Raw genomic sequence first — 27,677 nt, 5'->3', positions numbered from 1 at the left:
ACGCGAGAGGCTGCACCAGTGAGAGGCCTGAGTACAGGAAAAAAAAAAAAAGAAAAAAGTAACACTTGCTAATCTCACATACAGAATCTTGATCAGAATAATAAGTGTATGTCAATTAAATTCCAATATAGTTTCTTTCAGAGAAAAATATTTAGTTATGCACTAATGGTAATATAAGAGAAACAATTTTCTTTCAGATGGATAACAACTGTATTTCAGCTGAATTGGCTGAAAAGGGATGTATGAAAGCTACTTCTATAAAAATGGATATGTCTCCTACACCATCAAAATTTAATGAATGAGAAAGATATGGTCCATGTAATGATTTTAGATGTTTTGGAGTTTGAATAAATATTTATAGTGTTAACTTTAGTGCTTATTATTCTATATTTAATTTGCATTTAACCCTGTTTATTCATCAATCATTCCCCTTGAGATTATTCTATAAGCCAGTATCTATGTGTGTGTTTGCATTTAGTATAAAAAATAGAGACTACTATTCACACAGATTCATGTGTGTATGAAGTCATCGTAGACTCTCAGTACAGTAGGAAAAATTTAATTAAAGAATTCACTTGAAAAAAATTATTGTTGGGAAGAAATGAGAACCATCTCTAATACATTATGGATACACAATTTACAAAGAAAGAAAATAGTAATCAGTGCCAGCATCTAAAAATTGAACATAATGCTTTACTCAAAAAAAGAAAAAATTAGTATGAGAAATAAATTCAGGTATAAAAAGAAAAAAAGCAGTAATTACTGTGTGCTGTATGCGATGAAGCTGTTATTATACATGAAAAATATTCATATGTAATCAAAATGGAGATGAAGAAACAATCTTGATCAGTAGGTTTGTGTGGATAGTAAAATGAGCTGCCTTTTGAAACATATAATGACAACATACATTTCTTTATTTCAAACCCTTTTCGGGTTTTCTCTCTTAAATGGAGTAGAGAAAAGAGCGAACAGAGAATAATTATATTAGTTGATGTTTACATAGTATTCTTCAAATAAATTGTAGATAGTACAATGAACTGAAAACTGAAACATATTTAAGTTATCAGAGTTAAAGAAAGAAAGGATTATCATAGAGAAAGAGAAAGGAAATTATCTATGGGGTGAGAATAATCCTATAATAATGGGTCTTAAGGGAAAATTGGTGAGTGACTATCTAATATGTAATGCATTTTGGGTGACCAAAAATGCATAGTAGTAACTAGTGATTTTGTTTTTGTAGTTATTTACAAAGAGAGGTCCCTTCTACTGATTTGAGTATTTTCTCCATTTATTTACAATGTTAGAACTTCTTTTTAACATTTGTTACACTGTGTTCATTTAGCTTATCTTTGTTGTACTCATTCATTCATCAAATATTACTGATTGCTTATTATGTGTCAGATACTTTACTAGGCTGTATGGACTTCTACAATGAACGGGATAGAAATGGCCTCCACCCTTTAGTATACCACATCGCATGCATTCACATGCAGTAAGTATATTAAGACTAAGAAAGCAGGGACTTCCCTGGTGGTCCAGTGGTTAAGACTCTGGGCTCCCAAAGCAAGGGGCATGGGTTCGATCCCTGGTCAGGGAACTAAGGTCCCCTATGCCCCACAATGCGACCAAAAGAAAACAAAAAAAGGCTAAGAAAGCAAGCAAAGAAAATCTATACATGAGATAGAATGTTGAGATAGAGAAAATTGGGATGAACAGCTTTTTTATTTAGGAGATTAGAGAATGTCTCTCCATTCTACATGAAAAGTAAAAAAGATGAGAATGAAAATAATCATAAAAAATAATTCTAGACTTCCTAGCATGATTGAAGGTCTTAGGACATTTTTGGACATTTTTAGGACATTTTTGTTCATCCTGTTTACATAGCTTCTAGATGACCAAGCTTGAGGCAATTAGGGTTCTTGGATCTCTTCTATTGGAATAAATTCATCCTATCTATTTTTCTGGAGTATACTGGTCAAAATTATGGCAGACTTTGAAGTTATCTCAAATATATTTGTTTTAATTAAAATTTTCTGTATAGTCTGTTCATCCTATCAAAAACACAACAGTAGAAGGGACTGATTTCTAACAACTCCTCAAATACTAGTATACTTATCACAAATATCTGAAATTACATTTGTAATTTTGCTGCCATTTCTCACAAGAAAATGCCTTAGGTAAAGTAACCTATTGTCAGATATCAATTAAACTTTGGTTGTTTGATCATTGTATTTTATATATTTTAATTTTACTTATTTATTGGTTTTACATCTATTTTCTTTTTGATGGGATAAATTTAATTCTTTCAGTCCAAAAATAGAGCCACAGTGTCAACTGGAGAAACATCTTCCTGTATTTTGTCTTCCTGTATTTTGATTTTTGTGAGTTAACCCCACAAATAATCTAGGGCTGTAGAAAATCTTGTTCACAATAAGAGTTATTAGGCTACTTGTCTCTGAAGAAAAAAATAACAATGATTACCTGTGCTGTGTGGCGTCTCTCTTCCGATGATGATTAAAGTATAGGAAACGAGCATTCAGTATCTGGCAGTAGGATCACAATTGACTGAAAAACACATCAAGGATTTTATCAGAATAAATTACAAGAAGCTTCAACAATCTAAATTGATTTGGACAGTTGAGTGATAAAGTTATAACTGAGTAGTGGTCTTTCATGGTTACATCACATGTGGCCCAATATTATTTTAATATTTTTAACCAGTGTCAAGTTCCTTTTTTTGCTTGTTTTTAAACTTGAGAAAAATGTACTGTAAGGTTTTGAAGACTGTTAGAGTTTGTCATTGTGAGTTTTTAAAGAACTTCTTCAATTTTAACAAGAACTGTTGAATTCTTTGTATATATATATAGCTGTTTCTTAGCTTTAAGCCTATCTTGTTTCCTGTATAATTATTCATTTGAATTTTGACTCCTAACTTCGAGGAAAAACAAGTTATTAAAATATGACAAATGTGCAATCTAAAACATCACTAATACCATATGCACTAAATTCTGACATTTTTACTAAATCTTATCCATTTTCAAGAGCCTGGACTATTAATACTTTGTTTCCATTGACGTGATAGAAATCAAGTGCATTCATATCTTTATGTTCTTTCTGAAGTACACTTTTTGATGGTTTAAAGCTTATATCCGTATAAATTTTAACAGTTTAGGCAACTCTGTTCTTTTGTTGTATAGCTGTTGGAACAGCAAAATTTCCAATTTTGTGGGGGGTGTGTGTGTGTGTGTCCGTGTGCATGTGCAAGGGAGAGAGAGAGAGAGAGAGAGAGAGAGAGAGAGAGAGAGAGAGAGAGAGAGGGAGAGAGGGAGAGAGGGAGGGAGAGAGAGGGAAAGAGAGAGAGAGAAATGTCCTCACGTTCTGCACCTAGTTTGTAAAATTCTCCACAGTGGGTTAAAGTCCAAACGTTTTTCACCTAACAAATCTGATGGGTTTGTGGATTAATCGGACAAAGTTATTCTAAGTGCTCCAGAGGGATGTGGTTTTCAGATACCACAATGTTTAAGCCAGACTACAATACTCATGTTTCCATCAAGGTCATCTGAAGTGGATAAAGTCCCAGTTGAAAATGTTTTGGGAAATTATAATTATATTTAATTATAACTATATTTAATATAGTTATAATTTCCTGTACTTGACAATGGAGATTTCAAAGGCTTCAACTCACTGCTTCCTCCTGGACTCTGCATCATAGACCTGTCACTGCTTTGATTGATAAACCACCATTATCTTGATATTGGGTTATCCAGAATTCTACACAATTACATCATTGCTAGTCTAATGATGGTTAGTAGAAAATATTATTTTCAAGAAAGTCATTCAGGAACCCATGCTCCTTCCCTTATGAGCTCTGCCATCTTCTATGACATGACCCTCTCCTACATTTAAGCAAACATGGAGAAAAATAGAGTAGTACATGAGTCTGGGGTAGGTTTCTATCAGCTAAGCCTGGAAGGGGTATATGTCACTTCTGCTGAAATTTTGTTGCAGAATTTGGTAATATGACTTCACCAAACTGCAAGAATAATTGGGAAGTGCACATTATCTGTATGTCCAAGTAGAGAAGGAAACCAATTATAGTAAGTATGTAGTAATCTCTGGCTCAGAGCTGACTTAAAAGCTCATAAACTTCACCATCTCAGAGTTTAAGTCCTAATAAATTCTGCGCAAAATTAGATTCAGTCACAGAGAGATTGACTAATAGAAGACATACGTCTTTCACATGCTGTATCAGGAAGAGATTAATTATAACTGCTTTTAAAGAAAGACTACACTAAAAATAATATCCCATAGTTGTGATAAATTTTATTTTTGGCATTTTCTAGAATTTTCATCTTTCTTCAACATTTGTCATATAAAGCTCATAGTGTTCATTTGCTTCTTGCACTTTCTGTAAAGTCTTTTCTTCTAGGTTTCATGTCATCTCTGTGTGTAACATAGTCTGTCCCTCCTTTAACCCTAACTTATGTTTAGGTGCCTCTTTTCAGCAGGAAATGGGGGAAGTTTTGCATTTTTCTACTCACCTTGACATTGTATGCACAATTTTGTCTTTTTAAGAGCAGTCTTTGTCTCTTCTGTTTCTTCTGCCAATAAACATTGATTTCTTAAATTTGAGTATCCATTTTTCATTAGTTGAGAGCTACAAGTTTTGTTATTAAAAAAAAACTGACTACCCTCATATTGTGCAGGGCTCATGCACACACATGCACACGCGCAGGCACAACTGAATGACTTAAAAATTGGGGGGTCCAATATTTGATTTATTGTATCTGAAGTTTTTGCAGTACCTTCAGAACACTAATATCACATTTAGATCTTTCTCAATCTTGAAACTTTTGGTTTATTTTGCTTTATTTTGACCATATTTTAGCATATAAAGTGTCAATGAAAGCATTCTTTAAGAATACATTGATTATTTCTTTAGGAAAAAGATATGCTCAAGCTTCATCATTCTTAAGTGATAAACCTGATAATTTCTAAAAAATATTTTCAAATGACTATGTATTCTAAGATACATGGAGAATCACTGCCAAATATTCCAAAAGTTACTTGGGTCAATATTGCAAAGTATATTTATTTACAGATGTTTTGAGGAGAGAAATGACTTCTCCAGGAAGATCTTTGATGTCTACAGCATTCACTTTCACAGTAATTAATCCTGGAGGATTGAACAAGCCAAGTGATATTTAGGTATCACAGACTTTAAAACACATCAAATTACCCCTAGAGATATATGGACATCATTTAGTCTCCTGCTTCTGAAATAGCCTCTTCTTTCAAAAATAGCAAAATGTGTGAACCTCCTGACACCATCCTCAACTGCTTGAGGTATTCTAATAAACAACGTGATTGTCCTAATTAGGGTGTGAAAGTTTTACTGTCCAAATAGTTGCTCTTGGAAATGCTCCCTTCTTCAGAGTTTCCAGTAGTTGAAACATTGAAGGAAAAGACTTATTCATTTCTCTTCTTGAAAAAATTGTCCTAGCTGATATAGTACAGTCTACATCACTTTCCACTTAATGAACAATTGATAACAGGATATTGAAATCACATGCACTTGTGTGGATACATAAAGACATACATACTCTATACCTTTAACCTGAAGTATATCTTTATAACATACGACACTGAATACCTGGCAGAAACAAATAACTCTTAGAACCCCAAGAGGCATTTCCAGGTAGAATCCAAGTTGTGTTCATAACCAGAAGTCCTTTGTGGGAAGAAGGAAAGAAGATCCTTGGTAAAAGGGAACGGGGCAGTGAAGGGAAGACACACTGACCTCAAGCCAGGGCCCTGACTGTTTCCATACTGTATCAGTGACTGGTATGAATATAGAAAATCATCGCTATGAAGTTTACTGATACCGAGAGCTGGAAAACTAGGTAACACTAATGATAAATGAGGTTCAAAGAGGTTAAACCATTTTGCCCAAAGTCTTACTCTTAATCATTTGTAGAGAAGGAATAGAATTCAGGTCTCCTTATTTCTAGTTCATTGTTCTTTCCATGACATCATACTACAAGTGTTATGAAGTTTAATTGTTCATGAGATAACATACTTCAATAAATGATATTTAGAGTCCATTTCAATTCTAAGACTTTTATAATGACATCTGACAATCATGTTTTAATACTGTCATTGTCAAATGATTTCATATAGTACAAAATATATAATTCTACATAAGCTATAAGGAATGGTTATAATATTAATAAAGCATATAATAAATTATAAATGCTTTTCCGCCATAACAAAAAACATAGCAGGAAAAAAATTCATAAGCCCAACTTCCAGGAACCCTTTACATATTGACTTGAATGATAAGCAGCATACTGTCAACAGAACCGAGTTATATGATATAGAAACTGTGACATCCTGTAAACACACCCTGTCATAAAACTCTGTTTGAATTTCTGAAGCATTTGAAGCATTTTGACTGACAATATTTATTCACCATGGTGGAAAATTATCAGAATGCAATCTGGCACCATTACTGTCAGGAGATAATCCAAGAATTGAAACTTTAGTATTTCATTTAATGTGAAAATATAGTGTTAAGAATTGTATTGATCATTTTAATTCCATGTCACACTAGAAATATTGTTAAAACTCTGTGATTCCTCTTTGACTGCCATTTGCCTCACAGCAGAGGAAAAACTACAGTGATCTATTAATATATGAATAGACTTAGAAATACATTGTACTATAGAATTTAATAAATGGAGTAATGATTTAAAAAAACATTGGTGATAATATTTCATAATATCATTACCATAGCAATGGTTTAGTTACATGCCAAGTTAGACTGTGTTTATATTTTCACACTAAAAAGTAATTAGTCATGAAATCAGCAGAGCATTAACTTATATTTTGTCATTTGAAAAAAATATGCAAACTCATTTAAACTGTGCCAGCTGCACTATGAAAAACATTGTTCATAATATTGTTATAGGTCAATAGCTACACCTAGGTGGCTGAAATGTATATACTCAAACAGTAACAACAACGATACAACAGAACATCCATAACAAAAACCACATTTGAAATCCTTACAAGCCACCCCTTGGGAAAATAAAGCTAACTGAATATTGTTCTGGATTAAATTGTATCCCTCCAAAATTCATAGGTTGAACTCCTAACCCCCAATGTGACTGTAAAAACATGTGACAAAGTAAATTATATCCATATATCCTTCCAAAAATACTTATTTATAAGTTACATAAATATGTAAATGTTGGATCTTATGAGAAGACAAGATAACTTTTTTCACTATTAAAGACCAGTTATAGTTCAAAGACCATCTATGACAAATATGATTACATGATAATTTTATTAATTATTTAGTTTTGGCATCCATCTAGACTGTAAATCTTTCCCAAGTACTACATTTTAAGCTTTATCAAATATGATGAAATAAAAGAGTTGCCTTAAAATCTTTTCTTGTTCTGTGTTATCAAAATGTATTTTGAAGTTTTATAAGAGACAATTATGTTTTATATAAGAGACAATTATAAAGCAAAATCTCATTCAGGTACAAAAAAAAAGTACTGTTGTAGATTACTACTAGTTAGTATTACAGAAAGGATGATAAAAACAGAAAATCAAGATTTCAAACCATATTTGAAATTAGAAAAATTAGAATGGAATTAGGAAATTAAGTGAAATTAGGAAAATTTGGGCCAGAAGTGTCAAGATTGATTGATCTATCTTTATATCTATTTATCTATCTTCAAATTATATACCATCCACCTATCTTTAAACATAACAATGAGCATAAAATTGTCTGTAATATTTTCATTAAACTCATATTGTCTTTTGATATGTTTTACATTTGTTTCTATTGGACCAGTTTCTGGTCGTACACAAGTCATTTAATGAGGGTCAGGTAGTTTTTCAGATTATATTACCCATTTATTTTTAATTTATTCATCAAATATATTAAACTAATTCCACGTGACAGGCAGAGTGTAATTTTGAGGGTAAATAGAGAACAAAACAGACGTGTTCTTATCTCTCATGTAGCTTTCTTCCTAATGAGAAGACTGAAATTAATCAAGTTATTGATCAGTAAATGTATTATTTAAAATTGAAATAAATGTTATAAAGGAAAATTAAAACACTGAAATTTAGCCATGCAAAGCATAATTTAGAGTCAATTTATTTTCTCTGAAAAATTATAAAATATTATATTTTGACCTATTTCAAATGCACTTGTCTTAATGATCGATAAGTATTTACTCACTACTAACTTTATTATTTAAAACACTACTTGAAGACATTTTACTTTTTGGTAAATTACTCCTTAGGAGCATTATCAGCCTGAAAATATGCATGCAATTTCCAATTATGCCAAAATTACCATTAAGGGATAGTTATAATTGATTTTAAATAAATATCTTAAATTAAAATAATGGAGTTGCAAGCATATATATGAATCCATACAATATTGGTCTTTAACATTTGTCTACTATAGAAATACATACAAACTTTAATGAAAACTTTAAATCCAATTTTAATCTGTTTAAAATGTTCATGTGGCTTTATTTTTTTGTCAGTAAAGAAAATATATCAGATTAATGCACCAGAAAATTGATCTTCTGTTGTCACTCCAGCTAATGATAATCCAATTACACAGTAAAGAAAGCATAAATTGTACTACATAATTATTTTAAAAGCAGAAATTAAAGATACTATTTGTGTTTAAAAAACTCACATACAGGGACTTCCCTGGTGGTCCAGTGGTAAAGAATCCGCCTTACGATGCAGGGGACGTGGGTTCAATCCCTGCTCAGGGAACTAAGATCCCACATGTTGCAGGGCAACTAAACCTGCACGCCACAACTACTGAGCTCGGGTGCCTAAACTACAGAGCCCACTTGCCCTGGAGCCCACGCACCACAACTAGAGAAGAGAAAACCCGCAGGCCACAACTAGAGAGAAGCCTGTGTGCTGCAGCGAAAGATCCTGCATGCCTCAACGAAGATCCCACATGCCACAACTAAGACCCGATGCAGCCAAAAGAAACCAACCAACCAAAAAAAACACATATAAGCTCAACTATATAACTATCTTTTAGATAAATGGATCTAAGGAACATTTTGTTGATTAATCAGTATAATTTAAATACAAGTAAATTTACCTCTATTCTCAGTTTTTAATACTAAGAACAATTTACAGATCTAGTTAAAATAGAACAATAATAGTCCTTGCAATCTTAATGAAAATTTCATGTCATTTTCAAAAAGCTTTGATAAGTGTTTTCACTGTTGGCTGAATTTTTCTGGTTAATGAGAATGTGAATTAACTACAACTGCTCATTGCAACCCAGATTTCACACTAGAAATAAGAAAAGACATTTGCCTCCTAGGTACTTACCAATTTCATTAGAAGTGATGGATATTTTTTGCAGTATAGAGATTCTTAGGCGATGAAAAATACTGATTGCTTCTCCTTTCTTAATATAGCAATAGTTCATGTCTTGGAACTAGTTCTATTGTCAAAGTGAATAATATTTTAATATGTTTAGGTATGGCCTTATTCTTCCTGATAGAAAAATGGAATGACTCTTGACATTAGGGAGTTTGTTATCAGTCACTTGAGTAGTTTTGATGCCAAATATTTCTGATGATGCTTTTGAGCTTCAGGTAAGATTCTGGGAAAGAAAATGAGAGGTTAAATTGTGTGCACTATATCTCTCTCTTTGGGTGGTTTGTATAAGCCAAGAGTCATATATTCCAGCAAAGGAGGAGGGCTTGTTGGAAAATGGACCTTATCAGAAACTAGATTTGAAATTATATTGTTTTTGCAGAGCTGTTTTTTAAGCATTTGTGTTAGAGGTCTAAAAATTCTTTTGACGTTAAGAACCAAGCTTTTGGTTCCTAAGCTTTCAGAGACTGTAATCTCTAGGCAGCATCGAAACTACCAGATAGATTCTCGGCAAATCAAAAGCACCGTTCTAAGTACAATTGTGCCCATAAAGAAGTTACGATATATTCAAATAATGCTTTAATGTTTATGAAGCCTATAATATCTGTCCCTATAATCATTTGGTAAAGATTTTGAGACCCTGCTTGGTGTCCTGTACATGGATAGATTTAGGGGATTATTGAAAGACAAGGTCCTTCTTGTCAGGTTGGTCACACTGCAATTGGGGAGGTGAAAATAAACACAGAGTTAACATATAGGAAACGTCTAAACACTAAATGATCCAATCAAATTTCCCGTTCTAGGAAAAATAAACACCAAGACAAGAGGATTAGAGATAAGAAATGAAGGGCCACCAAGTTTCATGCGTACTCATGCTAATGATAGAAAGAAAGGAAAAGCCATGGACACTAGGCAACTTTAGAGCACCAGGAGAGTTTGCCAGCTGCCACCATACAGAACACCTCATGCAGAATTAACTCAGTGAGAACAGCATTGGTAACACCATGGTTCAGATGAGGAACATCATACTAACTAATCAATGTGCTTATATGTCCCTTGCTATTAAGCAAGTTTAGAAATATAAATAGAGAAAAAATAAACACCCTCCAGTAATTACATGATAAGCAAGTAAGATGTGTCTGGATGTATAGAAAACATTAATGGAACTTGATAAAAACGTACAAAACATTGGAATCAGTAAAATCGGTAGTTTTAAAATATGCAATGGAAAATTAACTCTCTTAGGATACTAATAGAATGAAGATTGTACAAGGCATTCTCACAGTTTACAGTTTTCAAATGTTAAAACATGCACATGGCAACAAAATAAAGCTGGGGAGTACATCTATAAATATTCAATATAACAATACATTTTAAATGTTATTATCGTAGTAAAAAGACTGTTGGGTCAAAGCTGTTGACAATGTAAAATTAAGAAAGTGAATGTAATCTGGTAAATAAAACTTCTATTTGAGTAATTACCTTGACATTCTTAATTAATATGAAATAAGTGTTGGCAGGATAAGTGTGTATCTACTTTATGTTGCTGACAAGAAACAATATATATTATAATCCTATTCTCATTATTGGTGTCTGGCAAAATCCTCTCTCTAAGCTTTTCTAATGTAGAGCTCTTAACATTCTGACCTTCAATTTTGTTTTTGGTCAGTCATGATGGTTTATGCAATCCTACAGAATTTTAGTTATTCATACCTTCCCAAGGGTGATCACACAGGATGAGATGGAGGTTATGATCATTCAGGCCTCTTCAGGAGTATATAGTTCATGACCAAACAAGGGGCTAGGCCAGGTCATGTCAGTAGCCTTCCTGTTCGCCTCAGGAACACTGTACCTTTTAGTTCAGGCAGTTACTTATTCATTTATTCATTACTTCATTCAAAATTTATCCAATGCCTACTGTCGGGAGTACAGACTAATATAAACTGCTTATTCCATAGAGTTCAGACTGACTTGACTAAAATCCTGCCTCTGCTGCCAACCAGCTATCTAATTTTGTAAAAGCCACACAAATGCTCCTACCTTAGTTTCCCATTCTGTGAAAATGAGAACACAATGACCTAGACCCACCTCATTTATTTTTCTCTAGGATAGAACTTATATGAATATACATAAAATATTTGGACCAACGCATAACAATGATATGGTCACTTTTAAAATGTTGGAGCAGTAACTTGTTGCCTTACAGTTTTTTCCTTGCCATCTTTACTTATTGACTTTTATTTGTTGACTGCTTCATGACTTTCTCTTAGAGAAACACATCTTCCTCACACTCAGGCCATGTACTTTGGGTTAGATCTCAACTCTAGTGTAGAACATATGTCCCTAAGGCTGGCCAGTCAGCACTCCAGATTTCCACTATTGTGATGGACTAAGTCCAGGATGGACATGTGACCCACTGTTCTCTAAACAGTGCATTCCAGGCCTTAACGAAGAAATTTTCAGGACCTGCAGCTGTCTTCTTCATCCATGAGGAGGACCCCTGTCCAAATATGCCCTGTCTGTCCATGGAGTGGAGGTGAAGTGGAGAAGCCCAAAGAAATAAAATAACCAGGCCCTTATGTCCATGTCATTGCCACCTTTTTATGAAATGGCCCCAGTAGAAGATATATTCATATTTTTCTTTAAACTATTATCAATTGAGATTTTTTTTACCATTGTTATCAAAGGAATCCTAAATGATAATAGAAAGAACCTGCAGTTCCAGAATATTTAGATTTCTCCACAATTTTTTTAGGCCTTATTTTTTTAGAGCAGTTTCAGGTTCATAGCAAAATTTGAGAGGAAGGTACAGAGATTTTTCACAATATTGTATTTTAAATGTATATATTACTACACTTTAATAAATAAACATTTTTACATTGCTGGATACAATGCATACCATATTTACATATACATACTAGAAACTATCTTAGATGTTGAAATCTAATGATCTAATGGGATTTCCTTATATTTGTAAGCATATATATATATATATATATGTATATATATATATGTATTTGTCTGTGTCTGTGTGTGTGTGTGTGTGTGTGGTACGCGGGCCTCTTACTGCTGTGGCTTTCTCCTGTTGCGGAGCACAGGGTCCAGATGCGCAGGCTCAGCGACCATGGCTCACGGGCCCAGCCGCTCCGCGGCATGTGGGATCTTCCCAGACCGGGGCACGAACCCGTGTCCCCTGCATCGGCAGGCGGACTCTCAACCACTGCGCCACCAGGGAAGCCCTATATTTATATATTTTGCCTTGTACTCATACATAGCACAATTTTTTAGCAATTCCTTCAATGATATTTTTGAAATTTGATACATTCTTCCACTAAGCTGTCAAGTGCCTCTTTTCCATCAATAATTTCCAATAATAAAGTTAGCTGTCACTCTATAGTTTCATATTTAGAACTCTAAATTTTACAGTTGTCCTATTCAGTAGGATATACAGTTGACTGTCTCCTATGGAAAGCAGAGAGAACTCAGCTTTTTGTTCTATTGATGAATTATCAGTAGTCAAGACCAATAAAAAATGGGGAACTCTATCTCCATATGCCTAGCTCACTCTAAAGAAAAAAAGAGAAAGAAAAAAAAGTCGCTTGTATCTATCACAATCAAACAATCATGTTTCCCTTCTTAACGGGATATAATAGCTTCTATTATATCCCTGATTATAGGCGACAGCGTGACAACAGTGGGACATTTCTGTGGAAACTTTATCTTTACTTCTGAGTACTAAAACCAAATTACCTTGCTGACAGACTTCCTGAGTCATGTGCATGCAGCAATACCACTATTTTTTGCCAGGTTCATAGGACATAATTCTTCACAGGGCTATATATTGTGGTATGTTGTTTGCTGTTAATATTATTTTCAAATTATTTGGGTGTTGGTGAATAAGATATAAACTGTACTAACACTTTCACTAAATTTTTCTCACCGTACTCAAATGTTTATATATTTTTGCATTTTATTTCAAAAATGATTTTTCCTATGTAGGATTATAGTTTGAATAGAATCGCTTGAACTATAAGATTCATGACTTGTATTAAGTTATATTTAGTAACAATGGTTTTTATGAATTATTTAAAGCACAAATGTAGTAAAATATTTTTTATTTGCTTGAAATTTCTGTTTATAATCCATTCAGATTATTCTATTATAAAATATAATATTTTTAAAGGATTTTATAGGTATTTAATTTGTCTCTGTTAATGTTGTCAGGCTTTTTTCTTCCTGTCACCAGATCTTGGGGCTTGTCACCCCATTTGTCACCATTTATGGATATAAAACAGGATCAAAACAATTGTTACCTGCCCAAGGTCATACAACTTGTGTAACTGGAGTTCTTAACAAGAAATGACTTGTGAGCTCTAATCTCAGTGGAACTGCCTACTCAGTAGACCATTCTGCCTTTAAAGCTACTCAGTGGATTAGCCGGCCTTGGCAATGAAAACTTGGCTGTTTCCACGGTATTTCTGGTCACTCTTAGGCACTGAAATATCAACTTAGTGACTACAAAGCCTAGTCATATGCATGATTCAAAATTTAGAACTTGGCTTAAAATTGAGACTTCCCTCCCATCCCGGGCATAGATCTGCTATAAACTGATTCAGCTTTCATTTTATACTCAGTGTTTCAGCTTCTCCCCCAGCTTGTAGATTCAGAGTTCTTTTCACAGTTAGAGCAAGAAGAAAAAAATGATGTGTAACAATGTTCTTTCTTGCTTGGTAATGTCCAGAGCTGGCATCTCACCATCTGTATTAAGCAGGAGTTTAAGCTTACTCCTTCATTCAAGAATCACTCCTGTAGAGATTTGAGGACACCCTCTCGTCCCCCTCCCTGCATTAGCTGGAAATTCTCATCTGCTGAACTCTTGAAGTGAATGTCACAGTAACTTTTGTTTGTGTCTTACTCCTCATTACTCAGCACTGAGAAACATGCCTCTTCCACATGGCATATGCATGACTTACACCCAATCCACCAAGAACATTTATGCACTCATTTTCCCACAAGAATCTGGGAGTGTAGCTACTACACCTTATATATCAGACTTCTATTCTGAAGTCCCCTTGCTGATTCTCTCAACTACTCTCCTCATTAGCTACCACAGGTGTGACTCAAAACTTAACCCCTTTAGCTCCACCAAATTTCAAGGGACACATTAAGCTCTTAGAGTTATTTTCAAACCACCTCTCTGATTAGAAATAAAAAACAACAATCTCACCTTTCTCCTTGGGATAGGTGACGTATTACAGTCAAGAAGGTCCCTGCTAGGATCATTCTTTCTCTAAATAAAAGATTCTTCTAATCTCAAATGCCTCACTATTTTGTCCCCTCAATTTATGTGAAGTTTTTCAGAATCTGAAAATGGGTTTCATTTTTTGTGTAAGTCCTACTAAGTGGTCTCATTTTTGGTAAACAGTACCCTAAGTGTTAAATTTTAATAGCCTGGTACACACAGCAAGTAAATGGCAAATGACATATAAACTGATTATCGTACTGAGGTCTCCCATTATATATTTATAGTAACCATTTAGTCCAAAAGCATTATGAATATATCAAAATTACACTAAAGTAGGGGCTTCTCTGGTGGCGCAGCGGTTGAGAGTCCGCCTGCCAATGCAGGGGACACGGGTTCGTGCCCCGGTCCGGGAGGATCCCACATGCCGCGGAGCAGCTGGACCCGTGAGCCATGGCCACTGAGCCTGTGCGTCCGGAGCCTGTGCTCCGCAACGGGAGAGGCCACAACAGTGAGAGGCCCGCGTACCGCAAAAAAAAAAAAAAAAAAAAAAAAAAAAAAAAATTACACTAAAGTAATTTTAGAATAATTTGTGTAATCTTATATGGCTCTCAGCCTACCAAACAATCTAAAGGAAGAAGGAACATTCTGGAGGTATCACTTTGCCATCTTTTCCTTCCTTATACATCCTCATGCACAGAAACAAAAGGAATCTCCACATTTCTTATTTATGGAAGATTAATTTTAGGAAACTATATTTCTTGTTATTATTTCAAAAGGTATGTAATGATTGTTGTAAACATTCACGTTGTGTTAGGTGTTATTGAGATGAAGCTATTGTTTATTTTTAGGTGCTGATCTAGAGGGAGTTACAATCTAGCTGAACACCTGTATTTTTGTTGGACTACACACAGAATAAAACAGATTTTGACATACTATTGATGAGAATAATGTCAAAGCAACAAAATAATATTCAATATATACTAAATGCTTTTGACTTTTCTGCTTATAAAACGATGGAGATGTGATTTAAAGTCCTTGAACTTTTTGTCTGTCTTTAAGAAAAGCTAGGCTTTGATGACTTGATAAAAACAACTTCCATATACCGTATATATCTAACATCTTAGCAATTAGAACTGTCACCACCTAATCGGACTCCCTTTTTCTTTGTGCTCATTCTATAACTATATTTAGTCAGAGGGAAGGGATAAAAAACTATGATAAATATGTACTATTAAAGGGATAGACACCACAGGACAGAAAGACGTATGACAATATGAATGAGGAAGGAGAGTGTGACAAAAGAAATAAATGACACATGTAGCTTAGACACCTGAGTAGGGACAGTTTCGATGAAGATGAAAGACAGGAAAATTAAAACTAGAGGAGAAAGAAAAAAAGAAAAGATTACTGGAAAATGATATAGACCTCCCAGGCATGGTTTCAAAAGCTCACTGAGATAAGAAAAGCCTTTAAAAGGATAGATCATTAATCACTGGTATTTCAATTAGCTGATATTGACTGGGATGGCAATTATGGCATTGATAAGAAAGGGCTTCTTTTCCTGGAGGTAACACCGTCTGTTTCCTGACATATTCTTTCAACAATCCACAGGAGCCTAGGCTATTATATACTTAGCCCTAATGTGGCTGGGAAATGAGACAAGGATGAAAAATAAGATAGTGGTATAGAGTCAACTCAAGTCTAGTGATCACAATGTCATCAGAATGTCAATGCCCTTGAGGTTTTATGTGAAGGTGATGGAACAAAGACACTGGGCTTGAGTAAATAAATGAGATAGGCCATTAGGAAATGTGGAATAAGCTTTTAAGAGTTGGTTAAGATCAATTTCAGTAAATTTATGAGAATACAAAATTTTTAATAGCAAAAGGTAGACTAGCTTTCTTACCATAGAAAACCTTTTTCTTTCTCTGAAAGCAAATGTAGTTGTTCTACTTTCTAAATATTTTCCCCTGGCTTTGGGAGAGGTTTCTCTTGAGGGGTCAGCCTTTCAGAATAAGTCTATTCACACCTCCTGCTGGATGTTAGGTGTGCATAGCTTTAAAGGTAGCTCTTTAAGTTATTGCCTAAAAGTACCAGGCTATCATCATAGCATATGTGATTAATACAAACACGAAAGTATACTGAGAAAAGAGATAAATCAAAGCACACTAATACTTTATAGTTTTCAAAAGCAAAAAACTTTCCAACTTATGCTAATTTTAGTTTTTTTCCTGGTACTTTTTTTTTTCTTAATTGAAGTATAGTTGATTTATAATACTGTGTTAGTTTCAGGTGTATAGCACAGTGATTCAGTTATAAGTTAGTGATTTCCTTATAGGTTACTACAAAATATTGAGTATAGTTCTCTCTGCTATAGTTAGTCCTTGTTGGTTATCTGTTTTACATATAGTGTGTATATGTTAATCCCAAATTCCTAATTTATCCCTCCTCCCTCCTTTCCCCTTTGGTAAACATAAATTTGTTTTCTATGTCTGTGGGTCTATTTCTGTTTTGTATATAAGTTCATTTGTATCTTTTTTTTTTTTTAGATTCCACATATAAGTGATATCATATGATATTTGTCTTTGTCTGACCTCCTTCACTTAGTATGATAATCTCTAGGTCTATTCATGTTGCTGCAAATGGCATTATTTCATTTTTTTTTATGGCAGAAAAAATATTCCAGTGTATATATGTACCACATCTTCTTTATCCATTCAACTGTCGATGGACACTTAGGTTGCTTCCATGTCTTGGCTATTGTAAATAGTGCTGCCGTGAACATTGGGATACATGTATCTTTTCGAATAATGGTTTTCTCCAAATATATATATGCCCAGGAGTGGAATTGCTGTATCACATGGTAGCTCTATTTTCAGTTTTTTAAGGAACCTCCATACTCTTCTCCATAGTGGTTGTACCAATTTACATTCCCACCAACATTGTAGGAGAGTAACTTATGCTAAATTTAAAAGAAAAAAGAAAAATACCAAAAAGAAACAGAGATGTTAAGCTGTGACATAAGTTTTCCAGACATATCTTCTGAGAAATGGACCACAAAAACAGAAATTCAAAATTAATATTTTCCTGTCTGAGACTGGAGAAAATAAAAAGAATACTTGCCAAATAATTTCCTTCTAAGTTCAACAAACAATATATGTTGCAAATGTATCCACTTAAAATCAATATTTAACCTATAATATACTTGCATACTTTAGGCTGTATGGTGGGATAATGCTTCATTATGCACATAACATATAATTAATCCATTTTGCATGACCTTTAAATAATTGATTCATTAAATTTATATATTTATAAGTCAGGGCCCCATAGGAAAGAAATGGTGCACTCACATTGTTAATTTTTTTTTTTAATAAAGAGATGCATTCTAAAGTGTGTTGGTGTGAGGAAACCACAAGGACCCAGGGGCTAGCAGCACCCAAGGGCTAGTGGAGTGATCACCAGGCCTGGACTCTAAGGACCCAAGACAAGGAAAGGTTACAGGGCTCTGGAAGGAGAGTCACATGGAGGCCACTGTCTGGGAGACGGAAGTGACCTTTTGTGGAGACACTCAGCCAGCCTGTGGTTACACTTCAAGGAGGAAACTGGGAAAATAAATACCTAACTCTCTTTCCTCATTCAGATCACCTGCTTGGTTCCCATTAGTATAACTTAGCAGGAAGCTAGAGGGCACAGGACCCCATTGCTGTCATTTCTCCAGGTCATGCTCCTATGACATAGAGCAGGATGGACCAGCGTAGATAGAACCCTGGAGAAGCACATGAAAGGCATCCAGCCCAATGTACAAGATATTAATAGTACATGTAAAGGCATATGTAGGCATAAATTTCTAAGCTTTATCTTTATTGAGAGAACTGTGAGGTTTAAATACTGATTGTTTTATAACTTTTTGGCTCCAAATTTTGCCCATTTTACACACATACTTACATACACATAGCGAATGACAAATTGTATTTTCAGAAAAGAGAGGAGAATGGAGAAAATAGTATCAAATTCCTATTTTCTGTCAGACACTAGCAAGATGTAGAGCCTAGGAATGAAAGAAAATAGTGCAAAACCAAACTGGATTTAAATCTCTGTCAGTTACCAACTGTGAATTTTGTGCAAATTAACCTTAAATCAAGATATGAATTTTACCTCAAAGATTTGTTAGGAGGAGCTAATGAGAGGGTATATTTATTTCTCATTTCTTCATTACTGATCTTAGGGCCATTCCTACTACCTTAGAGAGGGGAAGCCTTCCATCTCCTGTGTAGGAATTATGAGTGAAAATTATCCCTTTCTGGGAACACTGCATGCCTCCCTGCTACTTCCAGTCTTTGTCTTCAATCCTTCTTTCATCTTTTACCTACTTGGGTCACCATTTCAACAAGCTCTGAAGAAAGATATTTGACACCAAAGTTGGTCAGTCTCTGAACCTAGGATGGGCAGTACATAGAAATCAGGTTCCTCAGTTTGGGTCTTGGTTGCAGTTCTTAATAGAAGTGAAACCTCTCACTGGGATTGTATGATTATGCTGTAGATTAGCTACCATAGCAACCATATGGGCAAATGTACATTATCCCCAGATACTCGTGAAATGGCTAGAAAAGCTCCCAGGGTCACACAGCTGGGAAGTCAAGTTTGCCTGATCAGAAAACCTGGGCCCTCTCTATTTTATCCTGTTATCAGATTAAAAAATAATAGCATAAATAAAAACTAAAAAGAAAACTACTACTGAATGAAATATTCTTTCTAACACAAACTTGAATTTTTAATATAATTATTTTATTTAAAAAATACCCAACTCAATAGCATAGGGTATAAAATATTATGTACAGTATTAAAGGAAATGTGTGACTGACAACTTTTTTTTCAATTTTAATTAAAAGGAACGAATAACCAAACTAATACATTCTACTCTAATGCTTGCAAGATTAATGCTCATAACATCAATTGTCAAGTCTTTGACTGGGTTATTTATTTATTGACTTATTTTACTACTAATGAGATCATTTGATAGAGGATGATTTTCTGTTTGGGTCTAGGCCTATGACAAGTGGTGTATGGTCAACTTTCCTTTAACACACGGTAACAATGAAGGTTAGATGTCATGCTTCTCATTGCGCAGACCTGAAAACTGAATCATGGAGAGACTCAGTACGTGCTCCAGGTAACCAGCTGAGGAGGCAAAGTCAACATTTAAATATAGGTTTTCAGACTTTCAAGCCCTTGCACACTCCCATCATGGTGGCTCACCCTTTCTCCTTTTGATTCTGCCATTGCGCTTTACTGTTCTGTATGTTGTTGTTGTGCGTGTGTGTGTGTGTGTGTGTGTGTGTGTGTGTGAGGTTTTTTGGGCAATTTCCCTCAGACTGTCTCCCTTACCTTAGGCAATTCTGCCAAGGGATGTCTCCCTTATTGCCCCATATTCCTCTGAAGTTGGCCTTTAAAAGACCACCGAACCTTCTGAATATTTTTGCAGAATAGGCACAGGTGGTGACCGTGGGCACCTTTCTGACACTCTCCTCCCCTGACTTTCACCACTCCCCTGTTGTTTTTTGTTTTTCTTGGCTGTGCCTCATGGCTTGTGAGATCTTAGTTCCCCAACCAGGGATTGAACCTGGACCCTTGGCAGTGAAAGTGCAGATTCCTAACCCCTGGACCACCAGGGAATTCCCTCCCCCATTGGTTTTTAATAGAAATGGTTACAATTAATTTTCTGATTCATTTTCTTTTGTGTTACATTACTTTTGTTACACTTAAATGTATTGGTCTTCTTTTTTTAATCTACTGTGTCGGAGAGGAAGAAATTTTCCTCTCCCCTTCTAGGTTCTTCTGGTTGGTCTAAGAATCAAATTGTCATGAGACAGATTAACAAGAAAAACTCAAACAAAGGTTTAATAACATATATACAAAGGAGAGACCCAGGAAAACTGAGTTAACTCTCCAAAATGGCTGAACCCCTCACATTAAATGCTATCTTCATCTAAAGACAAAAGAGGATGTTGGGGGTAGTAGTTTGAGACTTTAAAATGTAGGAAGACGATTCACATGGAGATAAAATAGCAAATGTTTGTTGAACAGATGTTTGCTGGGCCATGCAGAGACAATGGGACACTGAGTAGACTTGGAGATCTAGGCCCAGCCTAGTCTGTATCCTTCGCAAATATCTTTGGTGATAGCTGTATTCCGGGAACAGGGTCTCTATCTACATTATTTTAGGCAATTAAGGGGGAGGTAACAAGAACTTCCTGAGTCTTCTGTTTCTTCAAATAATCTGTGTAAATTGCTCCTCGTGTCAAAGAGACACACTTTGGGGTGGCAAATTTTCTCCCCTGCACTAAGAGCCATCACACTTTTTTACTTTTTCTCTTCAAATCTTTGCAATAAGTGTTTCATTTTCATCTATTCTGTTAAAATGACATTAAGTTTTTTTTATATTTTCAGACAGTTGTATGGATAATACCAATAAACATACTGAGGACTGATTAATTCATAAAATGTGATACTATAATTCTCATTATTTTAGGAGGGATACGGAGGAAATGTAATTTTGAATGACAGAAAATAGAAGGTTTTAATAGCTTGTACCTTTTTTTAATGTCAGCATATTTTTATTTTCACAAGTTCAAAGTGATTTTGTGGTTCTTTTTGACTGTTTAGTTCCTCAGAACTAAATATGACTGGAAAACTAACTGGGAAGATGAGTAAAGCATTTGCCACAAGTCCTTGGACAGACTCTTTTATTATTAAATTTAGATAAGTTCCTAGGAAGTTTATTTTCCTCCTTTTTATAAACATTTTTAAGTGACAATGTTGGAATTGACTTTCAGGTTCAGAGATATCTACATGATAAGAAACATACAAACAAAAAAAAAAAACCCTTTTCTCTTTTGTTCACAAAACCCCACCTTGTGGCTTTTTCATTTTCTCAAAGCATTTTGTCAGCCAAACAGTTTTTATTATTAATCTCAAGTCTGTCTTTTTCTGGTGGTTATTAATCAGTTGCTTTCTGAGTAAACATTTCCTCAGATAAATTCACTCAGTTCTATTTAAGAACTTCAGGAAATTTACTTTATACATTAAAAATCCAAATAAATATAACTCTGTAGTTGACAAATCTTAAACAAAATAAAAGTTCTAAAATTGAAATATACTTGAGAAACTGATCAAGAAAAGGACTAAGAATAATTGGGGAAAAAATACTGATGCCTTGTGTCTGCTGTAAAAGTGTAGAAAGTAAACAAATCATTAGGTTGCTTTGGTAGAGGAAAGAAGCGTAAATCCAGGGAGACAGGATTTTTGTTACTACAAAGAGACATTGTTTGGATTTCACCTGGAGTTCTTTCTGCAAAACTGTTCACCGTGGACCAGTAATTACCCTTGAGGGCCTTTGGTGAGAATTGAATTTTCATTCAATAAAGGCTGACACTGGGCCTGGAGGGTAAGGGAGTTAAGCTAGCTGTTTGCAAATTAAATTTTAAGGAAAAGATAAATATGCTGGGCTTGTCCCTCTGTCAGTTGGATAGGATATTATTGAAGCATGTAGATAGATGATGACAATAACAGCTGTTTAGCTCTTCCCCTTTTGACCTGTTGGATTTGCTGAATGGGCATGAAGATGTAAGAAGATTTTTAATTTGTGTTTAGATTTCTTTGGCTAGAAAGAAAACAATTTGGGTGTATTCAGCAAAAGGTATAATCAGTAATACACACACACGCACACATATATATCTATATGTTTTGTGAAAGTGTCACTTAATACATAATCCAAACAATTCTTGAAAATATTCAATCTGTTTATAAGTATTATATAATCTAAGAGGGAGAAAATAGCTTATCATTTCAATGGCCATATTAATTATGTACAGTTTATTTAATACAATTAGTAACTCCATTTATATAAGTGCATGTATATGTATTTTATATATGTATATCAATTTTATATATTATCTATACATATTCTTGAAAAAAAGACAGAAGCAGTAGAACTGAAAAACTGGATTTTCTTCTGCTTGCAGTTGACATTAAAACTGATGTCAGTTATTTGTCCAGAGGGTACGTTACCAAATATAATGTTTATTATATAAGCAGATACCTAATAGCAGACTACAGCAGATGCTCATTGAAGTGACAACTTATAGGCTGAGTCAGAAAAGTCATAGTTGGTGTTCTTATTCTTTGGTGTGAGTTAAGTAGCAGATACAGAGCGTCTAAACTCTGTTGTATCACATGGCCTTTCCAGTTAAGTCATTTTATGGGCTGCTCGAAGAGGTGACCACTTAGATATATAAACCTAACACAGCGGGTTAAGATTTCAATGTGATATATTTCAAAGCATGTGTTAGGGTAATTAGACTATAAAATTAACGTTTGCCGTCTAAATGTCTTGTGTGAAAGAATGAAATAAATATGAGCCATATGTGTTCAAAATGTAACGTCTCTTGAAAAAATAATGCATGCAATCAGAAGAGATCTGCCACCACCCTTATCTACCTACCTGCCTGCAGGTGCCCACGCACTGTGAGTGCTAAGTCCAGGGACTCCTGTGGATTCCAAAACCATCACTAGCTCCGTAGATCCCATCTCCTCCTTACAGAGCAAAGCAGTCACTCTGTTCATCTTCCTCTCCTCTTCTGTGCTATCAGATTGCTCTCCTCTTGACTGAAGTATTTGATTGGCTTACCTATGGCTTTTATTTTTTCTTTATGATAAACCGAAACAAACACACCAGACAGCACCACCACCACAAAACACACGTCTCAACCACCATACATTTCCTTCCAGTTTCTGTGCCCCCTCCTTTTTTGTTTTTGCTTCTTTTGCTTCTTTTTAGAGCGAAACCTCTTGAGGCTATTATTTTTATCCAATGCCTGTTCTTCCAATCCTTGAAACTCACTCACTTGAAACTCACACTGATTTTCACTCAGCGTGAGATGCTGGTAAATGTTAAGCAACCAGCTTTCTGGAGAACAAAACCCTGATTTGAAACATTTTCAGATTTTCACGGTATAAACATGTACTCCTGCCAGGGCTGATTTCACGCGATGAGGACTGATTTCAAACTATCCAATGTGGTGTTTGGAAGAGATGTGCTCAGTTGGCGCCCTCGAGGTTTAGGGGGTTTTGTTTGCGTGTCCGTTTGGTTTCTTTGAGAGCCAGCTCCCGCGTGCCAGTCTTTACCACTGATCACCTGGCTGAAAAATGCTCTCTTACATCCCCTCCAGCGGAGCTTTAAACTCCCCCCACCCCGGGACCCCGCGCCAAAACGACTGTGCTAAGATTACTGAAATTTCAAGTTGCTAAATCCAGTATCTCACTTTCGTGACCTTTTGCTCCAAGAGCAGCATTTTAAACAACTGAAGCAAACACATCTTAGGGTTTTTTTTTTTTTAACATCTTTATTGGAGTATAATTGCTTTACAATGGTGTGTTAGTTTCTGTTGTATAACAAAGTGAATCAGCCGTATGCATATCCCCATATACACCTTAGTTTTTTAAATACTTTTTTCAATTTGCCTCCAGGCCTCTACACTTCCCTCTTCATCTCCCTACCCCTCATGGGCTGTCCTTTCTCTGTTTTCCTTTCCGGACTTTTTTTCTCTTTTTGTGCAACTTTTTAACCATGGAGTGGCCCACTGCCAGGATTTGACGTCTTCTCAAGGCTGTTTACATTCACTCCTTTAGTGATCTCAGCCTATCTCTGGGTTTTGTATACCATTTACAGAATGACAATACTTCAATAAATATTTCCAGCCTGGAACACTTCCCTGACTACAGACTAATTGCTGGACAACTATCGGGAAAATATAATTAAAAGCAAATTCCTCTCCCATCCCCACAAAAGAAATTGCTCTCTTTTCATAGAAGATTAAAAAAAAAACCAAACAAAAACACAGTTTTATCATTGAATAATCATTAAGCCAGAATGTGATGTACCTCACAGGCAATCTGCTAAGAGATTGCAGTGACAGAAAGAAATATCACCCTTTTATGTAGCCAAGCCAAGATATGAACCATTACGTACATATTCTCAAGATAAACAATAACTAGTCCTCAAGTAAGAGATCTTGACAGCACAGTTTGGTGCCAAAGTTCATCTTAAATTGGGATGACCACCTGTGTAAGCTGGTAGGTTTTATCTAGAGGAAAAAGAAAATTCTCATATCTTTATGACAAGAGGTGGTTTTGCAACTTGGAGGAGTAGCCCTTTGAAGGTAGGCTTCTACCCTCCCAAAGGAACTGGGAGACAGGGCGCATCTTCCTTGACGATGATGTTTCAAAAGAATGGTTCCCAGGTCCTTGAGAAAAACAGTCTTGGGTCCTGAAGCTAATAAGAGGCTTCTTGCTTTTAAAAAGATTTACATATATTCCAAAGTCAACCAAGTGATGTTAGATCTGTCTTTTCCAGTCTCTTCTTGTAAGTGCCAGATTTCTGTTTGTATGTTAATTAAATGCTTTTCTTTTCTACATCATGCTTCCAATCATATCAGTCAATAAAGCATTTTTGTATTAAATTTAGGGCTTGAGTACTTAACATGGATGTTAATTACTTTTACTTTGTTATCAAAAATTACTAATCAAGATGGTCCAGTTTTTACTTTATCAATAATCAGATTGTTGTACTTATAAATGCAAATCCTGTTTATGCTGGGGGTACAATTTATAGCTGGTCAGAAATTAGACTGTGGGGTTATTACTGGGAGTACGAAAATGAAAAGTTCTATAACAAATAAGGTTTGTTTTCTAGGAAAATGTGATTCTTAAAGTAATTGAAATAACCCTTCTGTGAATAGGACAACAGGCAGTCTATGAGAATATTAATAAGTTTGCTAGAATACCTCCTTTTAGTTGCATTCAGCACATATATCACTTAAGAAAACTACGTTTCTGAGTCCTTTGTAGGAACCATAGGCATCTTCCTGAGGAACTGGCTTCCCATTGGGAGCGCAAATCCAGCTGATTTTGTTTTAGCTTGGTTTTCACTTTGGGCGATCACCCCAAATTTTTTAAAAGTAAAAAGAAAATTTAGCCATATGGGTCATTATCAGCACTTGAAAGGGTCCCTCCCCTTGTTTACAGCTCAGCTGTCTTTCCTGTGGAACGCTTTAACATAGTCAAATCTGTTCCGTAAGTGTAGCAGAATTCCTTGCCTGTGTCCTTCCAGGTCCTTATGACTTAGTGTCTCAGGGTTTCTAGGGAAGAAAAAAGCCTTTTTAAGTATTAAGCATGATTATGAGATAATTCCATTAATTTCAGCACAGGATGTTGTCTAAGACCCAAATCCAGAAATCTGTCACATAAATTTCAAAGGAGAGATTCAGTGTTTGTCCCCAGATGTCACTCTAATTTTTTAATAAGGCTAGTGGTAAAGATCTAGACCATCTTAACATAGTAGGTTAACCAATATTAGGTTGCAGAGTAGGTTAAGTTAATATAGTAGGTTTCTTTCTTTAACAGACTGTAATTTTTAGAATACTTTTATCACAGCGAAATTGGGTAGAGAGTACAGAGTTCCCGTATTCTGTCCCCACTCGCAATATCCTGCTTCACAGTGGTACATTTTTTACAATCACTAAACCTCCATTGACACGTCATAATCACTCAAAGTCCATAGTTTACCTTAGGGGTCACTCTTGGTGGTGTACATTCTATGAGTTTGGACAGATTTATAGTAACCTGTATCCACCATTATAGTATCATACAGACTATTTTCCCTGCCCTAAAAATCCTGTGTTCTACCTTATTCATCTCTCCCCCACACCCATTCTGACAATTATTGATCTCTTTATTGTCTCCACAGTTTTTCATTTTCCAGAATGTCATCTGCTTGGAATTATACAGGATGTAGCCTTTTCGTTGGCTTTTTCCCCTTCATTATATGCATTTACGTTTCCTCCACGCCTTTTCAAGGCTTGATAGCTTATTTCCTTTTAGTGCTGAGTAATAATCTATTGTCTGGATGTACCACAGTTCATTTATCCATTCACCTACTGAAGGACATCTTAGTCACTTCCAAGTTTTGACTACTATGAATAAAGCTGATCGAAACATCTGTGTGCAGGCTTCTGTGTGGACGTAAGTTTTTAACTCCTTTAGATAAATAACAAGGAATGTGATTACTGGGCCATACAGTAAAAAAATATGTTTAGTTTTATAGGAAACCTGACTCCCAACTGTCTTCCAAAGTGGCTTATACCATCTTGTGTTCCCACCAGCAGTGAATGAAAGTTCCTGCTTTTCCACATCCCCGCCAGGATTTGGAGTTATCAGTGTTTTGCATTTTGAACTTTCTGTTAAGTGTGTAATGGTATCTCACGGTTATTTTAATTTGTATTTCTCTGATGACATGCAATGTGGACCATCTTCTTATATGCTTATTTGCCATCTGTATATCTTCTTTGGTGCGGTGTCTATTCAGGTCTTTTGCCCATTTTTTAATGGAGTTATTCATTTACTTACTTATTGTTGAATTGTAAGTGTTATTTGTATATTTTGGGTAACAGTCCTTTATCAGTATGTCTTTTGCAAAAGTTTTCTCTTAGTCTGTGGTTTGTCTTCTCATGCTCTTTACAGTGTGCTTCTCAGATCAGAAGTTTTTAAGTTTAATGAAGTCCAGCTTATCAATTATTTCATGGATTGTGCCTTTGGCATTATATCTAAAAAGTCTAAAAAGATTAAGATTAAAAGTTTATATCTAAAAGATTTAAGTCTGTATCTAAAAAGATTACGCAAGATATTCTAGATGTTTTTCTTATGTTACCTTTTAGAATTGTCTAGTTTTGAATTTTACATTTAGATCTATGATCCATATTGTGTTAATTTTTGTGAAGGCTGTTAAGACTATGTGAAGATTCATATTTGTGTGTGTGGATGTCCGGTTTTTCGATCCCCATTTGTTGAAACTACTATCTTTTCTCCAGCCAATGAATTACTGAGTTTGCTAGGGTTTGATTCATTCACTTTAATTTCTTTTCTTTTGCCT

This window comes from Tursiops truncatus, chromosome 5 (genome assembly GCF_011762595.2).
Source record: "Tursiops truncatus isolate mTurTru1 chromosome 5, mTurTru1.mat.Y, whole genome shotgun sequence".
NCBI classification, from domain to species: domain Eukaryota; kingdom Metazoa; phylum Chordata; class Mammalia; order Artiodactyla; family Delphinidae; genus Tursiops; species Tursiops truncatus.
Note: the sequence above shows the minus strand (reverse complement) of the source record.